Raw genomic sequence first — 17,390 nt, forward strand, 5'->3', positions numbered from 1 at the left:
TAGGTGCCTGTGTCAACCTTTTCTTAAAGGGTAAACATGCATAGGATTGTATTTACACAGAAATGTCTGGAAGGATCCATGAGAACTGTCAACAGAAGTGACTTCGGGTGGGCAGACCAAAAGAGTGGGAGCCCTTTTCCTTGCCCCCTGTCTCTTTCTTCGTTGGGGGAGCATTGCCAGGAGTGGGTTTTCCCACATGGTGATGATGACAGTTCCTGTCAGGGCCAGGCTGCCAGGTTCACCATGGGTACATTACTGACTTCTCTGAAAGTAGGATGAATAATGGGGTTCACGTGACCATGTGAGAGGTGATAAGCTTGGCCTGAGGTATGCAGCAAATGCACAAAACTCTACACGAAAAATTGGGGATGTGTGGTGCCCCTTAGGCTCTCGGCACCACCTGCAGTGGGGGAGTCTGGGCTCTCTGCCCTTTGGGTGAAGTACGATTGGAATTTCTGGGACATTTTGATGGTTCCTTGAGCAAGAAGATGGAACATTCTGGAATCTATCAGGGAGAAAGGCCCTGGGAAGACAGCGCCCCAGAGTTCCAAGCTCAGAATACGCGAAGATTATTGTCAGCAGCCACCCCGAGGCTAGGTTTCGGTTCCCTCACTCCTGGAGGTGGCGTAAGGCCACCCTGACTCTAGACCTCTCTGGTGCTGCTGGGGTTAAATCATGAAATCAACTGCAGCCGTGGACATCTGAAGAGATGAGCAGCACCGTGGGGCCAGCAGGGCCTGTGGTGTCTTTAGGAACTCAAGCCCGGTATTAGTGCTGTGTCACTTCAGTGAGGACCTGTGCCTCTCTGAGTACCTGGGAAGCGAGGACAGTTATGGCCTGTGCAATAGCTTTGACCTCAATGATGACTTAACTGAAAAGTCCCCAGCATGGGGCTGGCCGCTGGCCTGCCTTCCTGCCTTTACCTGGTCTCTGCAAGAGGAAGCGTGAGCTTTTGCAGCAGCCCCCAGCCTCCCGCATAAAGGCAGAGGCAGGAGGACCACCCTCTGATGCCAGGGGCGGAAGGGCCTAGGGCTCCCGCAGTCGTGGAGTCTTCTTGTGGGCCTGGCTTTGTCCCTAACTGTTCTGGGTCAGGGAGGACCCTGGTTGGTGCCTTCCATGTCCAGGAACTGAGAGGACACAGAGAGGATGTTGGGTATGCGGGTGCCTCTGGATGGGGGCGAGAGACAGCCCCAGGCCTGCCCCTTCCCAGGTCCTGGATCCACAGAGTGCTCCCTGCGGGGTGGTGAGGGGGCATCGAGCAGTGTCACGTGGGGCCCACTCTCGCCCACAGCTCTATCACACCGGCTCCGGGGTCATTCTTGTGAAAGTGGGGAGGTGAAAGGTTAGGGATGACCAGAAGCAAGCCAGCCCAAACACCTCCTCGCGTGCCTGCTTCTCCCAGGTTATTTCTAAAATCCCTTTGGCTGCTCATATTTGAGGGTTTGTGCATACATCATAACCTGGGGTCCCCCAGGCCCTGTCAGCAGGGGAATTGTGTCCTGACCGCTCAGGGGAGCATGTAACGCTCAGAGCAGTCACTGTGTCCTGGGTGCCACAACTCGTCATCGGCGTTTGTGCCTCACATGTACATATCAAAGGTGAACTGAGTCCGCACAGGTCACATAGACAAGGGTGGCCATTCCATGGCTGGGACTTGTCCCGAGAATCATCTGGCACTTAGGAGAAACACGTGTAGGATAAACCGCCAGTCCCTAATTATTATTTAGCATTCATATGAGCAGCATTATTATTTTAAATTTTGGCAGCATTTCTCTGGAGAGTTCAAGGTGATATGCAGCCAATTTGCATGTTTTTTAAACAATGAAAACACTTTGGGAATTGGTTAAGCCTTCAGTGGCGCCTCATTGCTGGCAGAGGAACATCCTAACTGCTTGGCCTGGTTTTCCAGACCCTCCACAGAGTGGCTGGCCCTTCCATCCAGCCTTTCTGCACACTCCCCACCTTCAGCTACAGGTGGAACTTGATATTTCTTGTTTGTTCCTGAGTTCCAACTACCACGCCTTTGGCTGAGCTATGCCCTCCGCTGGGGTCGCCCTTCCCCTCCACCTTTCTTTCTTTAGATGTGCAATTTCTACAGCTCTCAGGACCCAGCTGCAACATCACCCCTTCTTAGAAGCTCCTCCGATGCTCAGCCCCCAGCCCAGGATGTGCCTGCAGCTGTGTGTAGGACTTACCACTTTATCCCAACTATGAGCTCAGAAGACAGGCCCAGGCTCACTTAACATCATCCATGGCCCCATGAGTTCTTTGGATTTCGTCAATTCCTTTTTTTAAACAAGTAAACTACAATAATGTTCCATTCATTAACTTATGTGACAGTTTGTAATTGCCTGTTACTTACTGTTACTCTCCGCTTCTTGGGGGGATAGCACAGTGCTGGGGGGCAGTGCTGGAAGTTTAAAATGAATGAAGGACATGGTTTAAAAGGAGTTCTGGTATAGAAGGGAGCACAGAGGGAAGGAAGCCTCGCCCGCCTTCTCCCCAGGGGCAGCTTCTGGTTTCCTTGTTGAGATACTGTGCACATATCAGATCATCTTTTAAATATTCCAGGGGTGTTTTGCAACCTTTCTTGGGGGTCACACCCCCTCCCTGTAGGAAATGCACAAGTGGACACCACACATACACACATACTCCCCCACCACATATGCTGTCCCCCTGCCTGGGGCTCTGTTACAGCTTGCCATGGTGGGGACAAACTCTACCATTGGACTCTTCTGTTCAGATCATAGCGTAGGTATCCTTTACGCCAGGAGGCCTTCACTGACTCCCCTCAACCAGGTGAGGCACCCAACCAACACATCCTAGCTAAGAGTGTGTGTGTGTGTGTGTGTGTGTGTGTGTGTGTGCGTGCGCGTGCACGCGCGCAAAGCAGCTGTGGAGTGTCTCCTTAACAGGCTCTTAATCCGTACAACATTGCCCCCAGTGTACAGATGAGGAAACTGAGGATCAGAGAAACAAGGAAGCTTGCCCATGGCCACCCAAGAGATAAAGCCAGGAGCTGAACTCAGGCCTGCCTGACCCCAAAGTAGGCTTTTCCTACTACTGCACAGCTCTGTGTAGTGGCCTGTGTCTCCACTGCCCCTACCACCTGTGAGCACCCAGGAAGAAACTCATCTCCATCACACTTAGGTCACGGTGCCATCCCTCTACTCACACAAACATCTACCCATCTACCCATCCATCCATCCATCCATCCACCCACCCAGCTGCCCACCCATCCATCCATCTATCCATGCAACCACCCATCTGTCCATGCAACCACCCATCCACACATCTATCCATTCATCCATCCATTCATCCATCCATTCACTCATCTACCCATTCATCCATCAACCAACCACCTATCCATTCATTCACCTATCTATTCACCCATTTCTCCATTCACCTATCCATCCATCCACCCATCCATCCACCCGCCCAGTATCTATCCATCCATTTATCCATACATCCACGAACCACCCATCCACCCATTCATTCATCCATCTATCTACCAACCCATCCATTTATCCATCCACTCATCCATTCACACATCTGTCTACCTACCCACCCATATATTCATCTACCCACCTACCTATCCGTCCATCTACCTGTCCATCTACCTCATACTTACCCACTCATCTTTCTATATAAACCCACAATCCCTTGTCCCACCCACCCAGGAAGCCACGCCAGCACATTTGTTGTCACAGCCCATTGACACTCAGCTAGGTACACCACCCTGCAGATGAGCCACTTCCCCTTGGCAGCTGTGCATGGGGGAATGGGAGGGGGCTCCTAGAGTGCCAAGACCAGTACTGGGAGAAGAGGGTGCCCCTTACTCTCGCTGCCCCTCCCCCAGCCTCGCAGCCCCCTTCCTCTGCAGCAGGAGCCCAGATGTCAGGGCGCCTCCCCCGCAGCTCTCAGCCTCAGCAGCTGGGTGAGGAATGTGCTTCCTTTGTCTGCCGGCTACAGGGTGAGCATGCCTGACATCTGGATCGTGTTTGCTGCCCTTTGGAGAGCAGAGAAGGTTTTCATTCCAGAGCTTTGAGCTCTCCACCCTCCCCCGCCTTTTAACTCTTTGCTCAATGCTGGGATGCTGTAGACCAGACTTCAGAACCATCCACAGGGCTTGGGTCCAAGGGGTCGGGGACATCTGTGATTAGTTGAGCTCTGGGCTCCACGGCGCAGCCTCCTCTTGAAGACACGGGCAGGAACATAATGGCTCTGACCCGCTTTCTAACCAGGAACCACAGTCACAGTTCATTTCTCATCATTTTTTGTGTGTGCATATGTTTACTTACAAGATGGAATCACATGCTTTTGTCATCTCTTTTGATTCTCACTCATGCATCACTTTTCTATATCATTAGATGGCATTCCATCTATCATGGCATCATTTTTACTAGTAAGTGGGCATTTGAAATACAATAGACAAAAAAAAGTATGCGACTTGAACTTTTACAAAGTGTGCCAGTTAAATGTTACCTTCCCTGCCCCCAGGCCCTGTGCCCATCCAGTCATTGCCTGTCAATGACTCGGACACCATAGACCAGTTTGCCTATTTTTAAACTTCATATAAATGGAAGCACATGGCATATGCTCTTTGGGGTCTGGTGTCATCCACTTAGCTGCATGTTTGTGAGATGCATTTATGTTCATGCGTGTGGTTGTATCTGTCCTTTTTCCTTGCTGTATAATATTCCTCCATGTGGATCTGCCATGACTCAAGCTCCTTTAATAGTTGATGGGCATTCGGATGGCTTCCCTTTGGACCTCTGTGACAAGGTGGCTGATGAACACTCTTGTTCCTTGCTGCTGAAGCACATGCGTTTACATATCTGTTCGTTCTGTGCCTAGGAGTAATATTGTTGTACCATGGAGTGTATGATGGTTTAGGCTAGTAGATACTAAAAAACAGTTTCTAAAGTGTATGTACCTAGGCGGAATTTTTAAGGTTCCATAGTATTGCATTGACCAGAGAGTTTATTTGGGGTCATTTGCCCTCTGTTTATCACTCTCATAAACTATGCTGTGATGAATATCCTCATAGGAAAATATTGGCAGGCACCCCGATGATGTCCTTCAAACATTCCCTAAGATGGACTTGCTTGTCCAAGCCAAGTAGTCACCATAGGAGGAGTGGAGAATAAAGAGGCAGGAGGCCCTGATTCAACTTAAATTTGCCATCTGTAAGATCTGATTGGTTGGTCTCTAAGGTCCCTTCTAGCTCCAATATGTTGTAGTTCTAAATACCGAAATGTATCAGTTAGCTACTGCTGTGTAACAAACAACCCCAAAATTTTGTGGCTTGAAACAACCACCATTATTTGTTTCACAGTTCTTTAGGCTTGCAGTTTAGGCAGGTACATCTGGGTAGTTATGGTCCGTGCTGGGCTTACTCTTGGGTCTGTGGTCAGCAGCTCTGCTGATTGTGGCTGACCCCTCCACACACACATGACTGGGACAACTGGGCCAATTGCCCCATCATGTCTCACCCTCCAGTCAGGCTGCTTCAACAAGAGAGCAAGTGGAGCTCATGTCCTCTGTGTCCAGGCTGACATCACTTCCATTGCATCTTATTGGCCAGAGCAAGTCCCAGGGCCAGTCCGGATCCAAGGGTAGGAAAGCAGCTCCATTTCTGGATGGGAAGAGCTTCAGTCACATCGCAAGGGCGTGGGTCAGGAAGAGCAAAGAATTGAGGCCATTTTGCAATGTATTCACCTCACAGGTGGAGGGGGTCTTCATTGCTGTAGAATAGGCTCCAATAGCTCTTTGGTCCTCACACACACCACAAAGAGTTGTCCTTCCCACTTACACACGGGGGAACTGCTTGCTGGGGCTGCTGACAGTGGTGCAGGTCCTGACCCAAGCCCAGCCCAGGCTCTCTCCTGCCACAGTGAGCTGAACTCTCAAACGTGCATAGACAGGGTCCAGGGTAGCAGAGGGCAGGTGGGACACATGCTCTTTCTCAGTGGCCAGCCAGCAAACCTTCATGGAGCACCTACTAAATGTCAGATACTATTCTGGGCTCTGTCTGGGGACAGTGCACAGAAAGATCAAGACAGTGTCATCCAGGTGAGAGGCAGTAGACACAAGGACCAACATAGCCCATGGTTGCCGGTGTTGACAAGTGCCCCGAAAAAGATTAAGTTGACTGGCATAGCGGGAAGTGCAGGGGTGGGGACAGTTTTTACTTGGGAGGGTAGGGAAGGCTGCTCTGAGGAGAGACATTTGATTCCCAAACCCGAATAATGAGAAGAAGAAAGCCTTTCAAAGATGTGGGGGAAGCGTTCTAGCAGGTGCAGAGCTCTGTGCAGGACGAGAGCGAGTGCTGGGCAGGAGACACTAAAGGACAGATGGAGCACAGGAGGTGTGGAGGACACTGAGTCTGTCTGCCACCTGTCAAGCAGTTTTGCCGCATCTTCCCAGCTTCTTTGATGAGTCCCAGGTTCATTCGTAGGTGTAACATAGGCCATGCCCTTCCAGTTCAGAAGGTGTGGGTGGGCCCAGCTGGAAGGAAGTTCTGCTGAGATTGTGTCTGGTTCAGTTTTGCATCATCTCGTCGGTAGAAGGGACCGTCCCACCCAGGTACACTGGCTGCCTTCACCACTGACGGGATGTCATGAGCTCCCATTTGTGATAACCGGGCAGCCTAGCCATTTACAAAGTGGACCCCCTCACCCTTGGACAGAGGCTCGCTGACACGCATCTGAGAGAACTCTAAGCACATCCACAGTAGGAACAAGCTCTGCCACTGACCATTTGGGGACATCAACCTTAGAGCTGGACACACCTGGGATCTGCTACATGACAGCTATGTGACTAGGGCAAGCGGCATCACCAATCTGTGCCTCAGTTTCCTCATTTGTAACCTGGGGCCCTAATATCTCAAGGCTTTGTCAGGAGAATCAAATGAGAGAGAGGTTTCAGAGCCCAGGCACGGAAACAGCTCTCGGCAAAAGAGAGCCTATTTAAAATTAAAGTTGCACAACATGCCGAGGATAGACCCTTCTGGGTCCCCACAGCAGGGTCTGCTCTGTACCCTCTGCATGCTGGACGTTTTCTGTAGATTAGCAAGTTTCACCCTTCCTTGACTCTGTGGGGTGGGATCTGTTCTCATCCCCATTTCACAGGTGAGAAAACTGAGGCCCAGAGTAGAAAAGCCACTGACGTTCCAGCCGAGAGACTGATGGCCAGAGACACTCAGACTTCCAGTTCACAAAGCCCTTCTGGGTTCCTTGTTTGAGACCACACCCACCCAGAGAAGTGGGAGTTATGGGCCCCATTTTACTGATGGGTAAACCTGGACTCAGAGGCAAGCTGGGGTAATTTCCCCAAGTTCACAGTTAGTTGGTCGCAGAGCAGAATGGGAACTCAAGTTTCCTGACTCACGACCCAGCACTGTTGCTATGGCTACATGCAGCCTTCACAGTCATCACCCACAGGCCCAGAGGTCAGAGTTCCTGGGGCCAGGCAGCCAGGGGTGGCTCAGTGCTGTGCTGTGGGAAGGGCAGTGGCAGGCAGAGGAACAGCCTACCTGGGTCAGGACCCACAGACCGGGAAAGGCTTGGCAAGAGGCCCGCCTGGACCGATGGAAGGGAAAATACTAAGCCTTGTGTTTTTATATTATTACTTATTCGCTGGGCGGTGGAGGCCTTAATAGAATCCAGATGTGAGAAGCAACTCGAGTTCTAGCGCCTGGGACTCATTAGGCTGTGCTCCACCTCCCAAATCCCCTACTTTGCAGAGATTGGGGATCAAAGACGAGAGTCCCCCTGACATTGGCCTTGGGGGTGGGGAGGGGTACCTCTTGGTCAGACCCTCCCATCTGGATGGGGGGGCACCGATATCCTGGGTTTTCCCTGCCTGCAGGCAGCACCCCCACCACCAAAGCCCCAAGCTGAGAGCCCCTGGCTGGCTCTGGTCACAAACCACTAGGAGACGTGTATGGCTGCTTCCTAGGGGTTCAGGTCTAACTTTTTCCTCTTTTCATTTTCATCAGAGAGTCAAGAAGTCAGGGTCCCCCACCTCCACCAGGAAGTTTGCTCTCAGTGGGGAGATCACCTGGCTTACTCAAGACTCCAAAGGTTCAGGAGCTGTGGCTGGACCACAGGGTCCAGGAGAGAAGTCCGCCATCCACCTTTGAAGGGTCAAGGGAGGGTATTCTAGGGTCCAGAACTGCCTAATTAAAGGTTTAGAGGCTCAAATGCCCCCCTGCTCCATGAGAGAGATCTGGCCTCTACTTTCTTGCCACTGTCCGCTCTCAACTCCTGCTTTGCATCTTAAATTCTGGCCACTCTGGGGGCCCCGCTATGAACTGGTAGTGCAACATGTCTCGCCTCTCCCAGACTCCACATAGCGGCTAGTACAGGGTAGTCAGGGGCTCAAAGGAGGTGAATCTCTCACTAAGGGGTGCTTGGGGTCATCCCAGTGATGGGGCCCTTCTAGCATTTGGGGCTTTCAATGTAAGGTCTTCCCTGCATCACCCTACGTCTCTCATGGCTTTCAAGGTCCCATAGTTATGAGGCCAGAAAACCTGCCTAGAACCTTGTCAGTCAGAACAGATGTCTACTCTTCACGTGCACACAAAGAGACCCTGTGGGCACCAAACGTCAGAAGGGCTACTCCAGAAACCAGGAGACCTGGATCCACCCCTCACAGAACTGCTCACTACACCATTGATGGCATCCGCGATAGCCGTCCCCAACCCAGCACCCCGTGCTCACTGTGCTGTGTTGGCGTCCATGGGCTCCGTTACACCTTCTAGAGGGTCCTGCCCGTGAGGGATGCCCTGATGCACGTGTGACCTCACCATGCACTGCTTGGCCTGGTTTCTCTTGAAACACTTGCATTTCTATCTCCTCCATGCGTTTGGTATCAGGCTTCTGGGAGTTCAGGGGTTATTTGTAATGAGAAGGAGCCTTCGGGCCTAAGAGGGTCAAGAGCCATTGTAACAGGAGGTCTATGAATAAATGAATGAACGAATGAATGAATGAAAGAGCAAATGGATGAAAATCCTGCTGGGGCACAGCAATGTCAAGGAGTCAGAACTCTGAGCCAGGAGTCCTCGTGGAGCTGTGGCCTTGGATGAACCCCTGACCTCCCTATCCCAGACACTCACCTGGGCCAGGAATTTGCCACACAGGGAAGGTGGCCTGGGAGGTGTCAGTACTTAGGGCCAGATTTGAGGCAGAGGGGTCACGATTCACATCTGCTAAAAGGGAGTTTGAGGGGTCAGGAAAGCTGGGACAACCTTGGAAGACAGAGAGACTGTCTTCCTGGATCCTCTTGGTCATGATTCAGCAAATATTGGTCGAGTACCATCGAGCGCCTGGTCACATCCTGGACTCTCCGTCATGCATGTGGAGGATGCAAGCAGGTCTCCAGGTATCCGGGGGAAGGAACTCCTGACAGAGGGGAGTCACAAAGGATCTTGTGGGCTCTCAGGGTGCTGGCCGAGGCGCAGGGCAGCCTCCTTGACCAGTCTTGGGAAATAAATAAGCCTTAGAGGGCAGCTTGCCCCTCTGGTTCCCAAGAAAGAAAAGCAGACGGGTTTACCTTGGCAGGAGTTTCAGGATAGTGGCCCGCTGCCCACCAAGGCAGAAGCTGGAATTCAGAGACTGGGGCCCAGTTCCCAGGTCTGCCCTGCACCCGCCTGCAGAGCCCTCACCTCTCGAGGGACAGTGAGGACAGTCTCCTCCAGCTACCCGGTTGTGGAAGACGCAGTGAGCGTGATCTTGGTTGGACAACCTCACAGGGGCCTTTCCTTTCTTTTGCTCATCTGCACTTTCTCTACTAGGAAGATGCAATATTTGCAAGATGCAAAAGGAAAATAATTGGACGAGCGTTACAATGTTGGTTTCCTTTTGTCCTCACCATCATTAGAGTCACCAGGATGACCAGTGACTTCCTGTGCACATTTCATGCTCTCTCCTTTCCCCTACTTACACATATGGAAACTAAGACTGGGGACAGTGTGACCAGAGTCACTGCCAAGCCCCCTGTTCTGCCTGTTTACAGACAAGGAAACTGAGGCACACCCCTCACTGAGCTCCCTGCCTGCCCAGCAGTCCGAGGAAAGGCTTCTGCTCATACACTCATTACTTACAAAGTTGGCCTCTCCATCATCTTGGGAACTCGAGGGGAGCCTGGAACCTTTGGGGCCCTTCTGCGGTCTCCCATGGGCCTCAGGAACCCCTGCCAGCAGGCTAGCTCCAGGAAAGGGGTCTGGCGTAGAGCTGCATCCACCCTGGGACAGCCAGGCCCCGGGAGCAGCACTTACCCAGTCTCCGTGCAGGAGCACGTCCCAAGACCCCACAGAAAGTGAGGCCAGACAACCTGGGCTCAAGGCTTTCCTTCCCTGTGCCTCAGTTTCCTCATCTGCCCAACTCATAGGCTTGCGATAGTGACGAGACGAGGTGGTTCATGTGGAGTGCTCGGGTCAGGGTCATAGGTTTGTTACCTGTCGGTACCTGTAGGTGTCTTGCAAAGGGCCAGATGCAGATTACCTGTTGTTATCCACCACCTTTCTACAGCCCATGGCTTTTGTGAGGGTCAAATGGGGTAACAGCAGAAATCAGACTGTAAAAGATCAAAGCAGGGACTTGTTATTTCCGGGAGCAACATGGATTGGAGGAGGGCAAAGCTGAGAATATGAGATGTGCTGATGCCAGCAGGTCCCCCTCCTGCAGAAGGTTCTAGAACCCCGGGCTGGGAGCGCTGGGCTGTGGCCAGTTCTCAGCCAGGCAGGGTGGGCTGGGAACCACAGGCGGACAGGGACAGTGATGGATGGGGTGGCTTGTTCCGGCACATTCCGTGTTCTTTCCCACCGACTCCGCCCGGCCTTGGAGAGCCGCTTCCTCTGCCGATGGATTAGTGACATTTAGCTGGGAACTGGATACGCCGTCTGGGAAAGACGCAGGGTGTCCCATGGGCCCTGGGAGCACGGGGTCTGGGAATGTTCTTGAGGTCTGGGAGCAGCGGCGGGGGGTGGGGTGGGGGAGAGCTGGGACAATGGGACTGGAGGAGGACGCTGGGATCCCAGGGGCTGGAGAGGACACAGTGCCTCTGCCCACCCTCCCTGCTCTCGCTCGCTGGGACCTTGTGAATCAATTCCTGCACACTCAGACCGACACAAAGACAACAGCCACTTGGCGGCCAGCAGGTCCCCCATTCCTTGTGGATTCAGGGTAGCACAGACAACAAAGAAAGCCCCTGTGGGGAGTGGGGGGACAGACCATTAGAAGACGAGCAGATGAGGGAAGGAAGGCGCCTTGAGCAGCAGGCCTTGTGGACAGGTGGGTGAGAAACTAGGTCCGTGTTCAGCCCCCTTCTCAGCTGTGTGAGTTGAGCGGGTCTCTGAGCCTCTCTGTGCCTTAGTTGTTCCATATATAAGATGGAAAAGAGCACTGTCTGCCTCTGAGGGTCGTGGGAAGGCTACACAAGTCTGCTGGCCAGTCCTTTCCATGTATGTCGGGGCTCCCTGGCCCTGCAGGCCCCTGGCCTCCTGACTGTAAGCCAGGACAACGGGGTAAGGGACCCGGCACCCCCAGAGCTGTGCCCCACCTGTATTGGTACAAGGCCACTGTTCTGGTTGTGACACCGTACAGGACCCCAAGAGGGCTGGGGGAACCCCCACTGTCGGGTGATTAGGCTCTAAATTCTAAGCTCCTGTGAGGTTGGGTCCTCATTAAGGCAGGTTTCTGCGCTTGCAAAGTTGAGCCTGACAGGCTGTTTGGAAAGAAAAAAACAGGGTGCCTTAGAGGACCAGAGTCCTGGGGCTGCCGCCAACACTGGCCTTGCCCCTAGCTGCTAATGGAGCAGGGGACACTGGTGGTCGGGTCTCAGTTTTTTCTTCCCGGGCGCTCTGAGATTTGAAGAGAGCCCCGTGGACTTGGGAAGATGGTCCTCGCCCTCACTTGCCCAGAGTTGGGGTACCCAGGGTGTCACCCACTGACTCAGCAATGATTGCCTCCCACCCCACAACCCCAAACCCCAGGCAGCTGCTCCTTCTATGTTCTGGTTAGCCCATGTGGCGTCCCGGGCAGCGCTGGTCTGAGCCCAGCAAGTCCTGTGTGAGAACTTTCTAATCTCCCCAGCTTGAGGGGCTGTGGGTGCTCCGGGCTCAGGCCCTGTTGCCCGTCAGGTTCTCTGCTTCCAGCTCTGAGACACTGAGCAAGTCACTTGCCCTCTTTGAGCCTATTTTCCTAGCTATAAATGGGTGCGATAACAGGACCTGCCTCTTGCTGTTAAGGTACAGTGAGTCCAGCAGCTGGCATGTGGGGTTCCTAATAAAAGCCAGTCCTGAGGGTCGCTTTGCTTCTCCTGACCTGAGATGGAGGGCGCTGATTCGTGTGTGGCACCTGGTGAGCCCTACGTTGGGGCAGCTGTTACTATATGTTAATCTTACAAGAAAAATTTAACTTAAAAGACATAAATCCAGCTGCCTGGCCCCACCGCAGACCTGCTGAAGCAAAGCACCCTAAAGGGGGGCATGTTCATGGGGACCCCCACCAGCAAGGGGTGGGTCTGTGGGCTCTGAGAGCTACAAGATGACCCCAGAATTGAAGCTCGGGAGACAGAGGCTCAGGTGAGCATGGAGGAAACACTATAAGCGTGGGGTCTGATGGACAGCTCAGGCCTAGTCTGCCTCTCACAAGCGGGTGCCCTGGGGGAGGTGACACGTGGTCCCTGACGGCACTTTCCGAGGAGGTTGTGAGGGTTCAGGGAGATTCTTCGTGGATGTGCAGGGCACGGGCCCAGCTCCGCCTGGGTCTGAGGACACCTGGACGTGGATGCTATTTGGGGGGCGGGACCCAAGAATGGGGAGAGAAAGAGTGTCTCACAGGGCCAGCCCAGGTTTTCCAGGTGGTGGTCTGGACTTGCTGGGATCTGTGCCAGCTGAGCTGGCTTGTGCTGGCACCCTGGGCAGACTTGTGGAAAAGAGGGAGCTGTCTCCCCTCACCGGCACCCAGCATCCAACGGTGGGGCTCCTCCCCTGAACCCCTCCATACCGCGCCCCCATGCCCTAGCCAGCTTCTGCTTTCACTGGCTATGGGCACAAGGTCCCACATGGACAGCCCTACGCTGACTGCCCCAGGCAGTAAGATCGTGTGGAGCCACCAGAGGTTTAAGCCTCCCAGTGGGTCTAGGGGGCCCAGGAGCAGCCGTGGTTCAGTAAGAGTCCTTGAATTAGGGGGCAGGGCAGGAAGCTTGCACAGGGAGAACAGGACTGCACCTGTCTGGTGGCTCCTAAGAGCTTGGAGAGGCACCTGCAGTTTGCCCTCAGGCCACACAAGCCTAATAAGGCCTGGTGAAGCCCATGTGCATGGAAGCTGCTGAAGGGATTTAGGCAGGAGAGACAATGTACACACTCAAGACCTGCTCCAGCTGCTGTGCAGAGCCTTCAGTGGCTCCCCACTGCCGTGCAGGCAGTCTGCAACAGCCAGCCTGGCCTCAGCTGACCTTCCTTCATCCTGCACAGCTAAAGGCCCTGAACACTCTGGCCTTAGCATTTTCTCTCCTTGACCATGAATGCTGTTTTTTGCCATCTCCACACCACCTCCGCTCTTTCCTGAGGGCCCTTGTCATTTTTTTGCTTTCTGGGAGGGGTCCATGCCGAGGGCAGCCTTGAGAGCAGGGTTTCAGCACAAGTTGCTCCATAAACTTTCGCCAGATTTCACTGAGTGCTCTTGTGTGCAGACTCTTCACCTGATCTTATCTAACCTCCCGATTGCCCAATGGGAGGTGCTCATTGTTGCTCCATTTACAGAGTAGAAAGGCTCAGAGAGATAAGGTGACTTGCCCCAGGTCACACAGCCAGGAGGCACTAGAGCCAGGACTCAAACAAGATTCAGGAAATACTCGAAGTCAGAATTGGGTGCACCTGTGGTCCCACTCTAGCAGCCCCTAGGACCCATGACCCAGGTGGGTAGTGGGACAATATGAGTGCCCCCTCCCCAGACCTGATGCCTCTTCTAGAAGAAGGGTGCCTGTGGTGACTAGACTACCAAGGGTGTTGAAACCTCGTAGATCCATGTGACCTTGCAGAGACCCACCCATACTTGCTGTGTGCCCTTGGGCAGATTACAGCACCTCTCTGTGCCTATAAAACAGAGTTTTGGTGAGAATAAAAGGAGCAATGACTGTCCAGTGCTGAGAGCAGGGCCTCGTGCGGTGAGCCTGCCTCCTCTCCTGAGTAAACAGATGGCCTCAGGCCTGCCTCCCTTTCCTTTTCTGCCAAGGGAGGTCGCTGGGCACCAGCAGAGTGCTGCCTGCTCCATCCTCAGGGCCATCAGGCATCGTGGGGTGAGTGTGTCTAGAGTCTGTCTCTCAAGGGCTGTGGAGATGATGTGACGTGTTGAGTCGGCCCCATCCTGCCCCTTCGTCTGCCTTGACAGCGAGGTGTCTGTTAAACAAGCCCCATGTGGGGAGTGTCGGTCCACTAGAGTGACCCTGCCCCTCCCCAGCTGGGTTTTCTTTTATCTGCTTTTCTGGTTCATTCAATATCTGAGACTCTGGCCGAGCCCCAGTGTGGAAGGGCTCTGGAAAGTTGGAACAGGCCCTGAGTCCCGTGTCCCAGCCTGGCATCTGAAATGCCCTCCCAGGCGTGCCGGTGGGACCGCCTGCCCTGGGGTGGCCTGGTCAGATGAAGGGCTGGCCAGGATGGCCTGCACCCATAAGAGTGGCCCGGGGCCCATAGTGGCCGGCCAGGCTTACCTTCTTTGGTTGTCGCCAGGGACTGGCTGCTGGTCCCGCAGCCAGGCATGGTGTTGACAGGCTCCACAGCTGCGGCGCACGTGTGCCCAGCCATCAGCCTCCTGACAGGCAGTCTGCGGGGGGGTGGGGGGGCAGGGCACCCGGTGGGAGGGAGGCCAGCGGCTGCAGCTGAGTGGACAGCAGGTGCTGCAAGGCTGGGTGGCTGCTGATTCCGGCTGCTTCCCCTCCATGGGGCCCAGTGGGGAGAGGGCTTTGCTCTCACCCAACAGGGCCCTGGAGTACGGAGGGTTGTGAGAGCCCCGCCTCAGTATTGCAGATGGCGGGCATCTTTACTCTAGGAAGGGAGAAGTGGGGTGGGGGAGAGATAGAGGGAGTGTTCACAGTACTGGGCACCAAATAACAGTAAATGCCATTTATTAGCATTATTAATCACCATCCCGAGTTGGGCCGCCCCAGACGCACATGTGTGTCTCTGCGTCTGCCCTGATCTTCATTGGCCCTAGGAGGGGAGAATGGGAGGGAGAGCAGAAAGGACAAGAACTGTAGTCACAGAGTGACAGCTAAGGGGTATTGAGCCCTGACAGTGCCTCCACCCCACCATCCCCCTGGCCCTGGATGAGACCCATCGGCTTTAGCAGGACGAGCTCAGGGCAGTGGCTGGGGCAGTGTGGACTGCGCCTCTGTATATAACAGGTAGAGGATGCCCACCTCAATGCCCCGAACAGCCAGGCCCCCTGAAATCCCAGCCACTGCTCCCGGGTCTTTGCGACCTACCTAGGCACTGGCTGACCCTGTGTTAAGATGGACGGGGAGGCCCAGGGTTCATCCCCTTCCACCTGCAAAGAATTCCCGGGAAGCTGCTGGCTCAGGATGTGTGTAGCTGGTAAGACCACCTGAGGCCTTTTCCTTGGGGTCCTGCTTTGTGGGGCCAGGGGCTCAGGCCCTGCAGGCCTGGTTTTGCCACTTCCACCCTCTCTCTACACATCTGACCCCAGCAGAGTGTCAGACCAGGTGGGACTCTTGACACATTGTCCAGGGCCACAACCTGCTGACATGAGGACCACACTTTGAGTGGCTAGGCCTAGAGTGGCCTGAAATTGTCTATGTCCTCAGCCTATCTGCTCCCAGGAATTGCCCGGGGCCAGGAGATGGTTAAAATGAGGTTCCTGTTGCCCAGTCTGTCCTGGAATATCCCCTAGACCAGCCTGATTGGGGCCCCAACCTGCTGCAGCAGCCTCACCAGGAACCCCGATGGACATGCAGATTCTTGGGCCCACCCCAGACCTGTTAACCAGAAATGGGGGTGGGGGGGCTGGCATGTGTGTCTGAACAGGCCCTTCAGGGGGTGCTGCTGACTCCCCGGTCTACAGGACCAGGACCACCACCTCCGCCCCCCAATGAGGACTCCCCACTCTGTTCTGGCCAGCTCAGGACTCTTGCAGCCACACCCTCAGCCCACGTGAAAGGGGCTGACCCAAGCCCATCCTTTGGTCAGATGGCCTGTCCTGGCCAGCCCCTTGGTCTGGTGGGTGGGGTGTCATATACCTGTGAGCACACTTGGGGCTTCGCTGGGGTGGACCAGGCCTTGAGACTGGGCCTGGCTTTGTGGGCAAAGCCCGGAGCCACCTGCTGTCCAGCTGTGTGTCCCCCTCACTGGGCCCCAGCAGCACAGGCCCAAACCAGCTGCTGGCAGGGAGCCTTGACCAGGCACCAGGTGGGGCCGGGGTGGCACTGTCCCCCTCTCAACCCGCTTCACCGGCTCTCTTTCTTCCCTCCCTTGGGCTGCAGCAGCGGACAGGGAGAAGAAGGCCGCAGCGATGCCTGACTCCCCCGCCGAGGTGAAGACACAGCCCCGGTCCACGCCCCCCAGCATGCCGCCCCCTCCACCTGCTGCGTCCCAGGGTGCTACGCGGCACCCCTCATTCACACCCCACACAAGTGAGTAATCTCAGGGCTGGGCACCGAGTGGAGCAGAGCGGAGAGGTGTCTCTGGGGCCCCCCGAGTTATCTGAGTCTCCACACCTCATTGCGTGCAAATGGAGCTGGTGCTGTAGTCCCTCTACCCTGAACCCTTAACTACCCATCATTGGACCCTTGAGAGGGAGGATCTCATCATGCCTTAGAGCCCAAACATTGAGGTTCAAATCCCATCTCTTCTACTTTGTAGCTGTGTAGCCTTAGGCGAGCTACTTAACCTCTCTGGACCTGGCATTCCTCATCTATAAAGTAAGGCTGGCCATAGTCCCTGCCTCACGGAGCTGTTGTGAAGACAAGTGAGTTAATAGAAGTTCTTACCCAGTGGCTAGCATATCGTGAGCATTCCATCAAAGTTAGCTGTTATATTTGGAGCTCAGAGAGGGACAGGGACTTCCCCACAGTCACACGGCAGGTTAGTAGAGTACAGGTGAATTCAGTCAGACCTACACCCTGCACCCTGGCCAGAGGTGGCTCTGGTCATGGAAGAGCTCCACACTGGCTCAGATACCAGGGGCTCTGTGGCTGGGCCATAGCAGGGTGTGAGGGGCAGCCAGGAACTGGGGTTGGCAGGGCCTGAGCTGCTGGTGAGATGTTGGGCAGACCAGAGCCTCAGGCAGTGTCTCACTGGCCCTGGGCAGATCTGGGTTGAGCGCCTCAGCACTCACAGCAGCTCTGGGTAGGCTTCTAGAGTCTAC

The sequence above is a fragment of the Pteropus vampyrus genome, unplaced genomic scaffold (assembly GCF_000151845.1).
Source record: "Pteropus vampyrus isolate Shadow unplaced genomic scaffold, Pvam_2.0 Scaffold196, whole genome shotgun sequence".
Classification (NCBI taxonomy): Eukaryota; Metazoa; Chordata; class Mammalia; order Chiroptera; family Pteropodidae; genus Pteropus; species Pteropus vampyrus.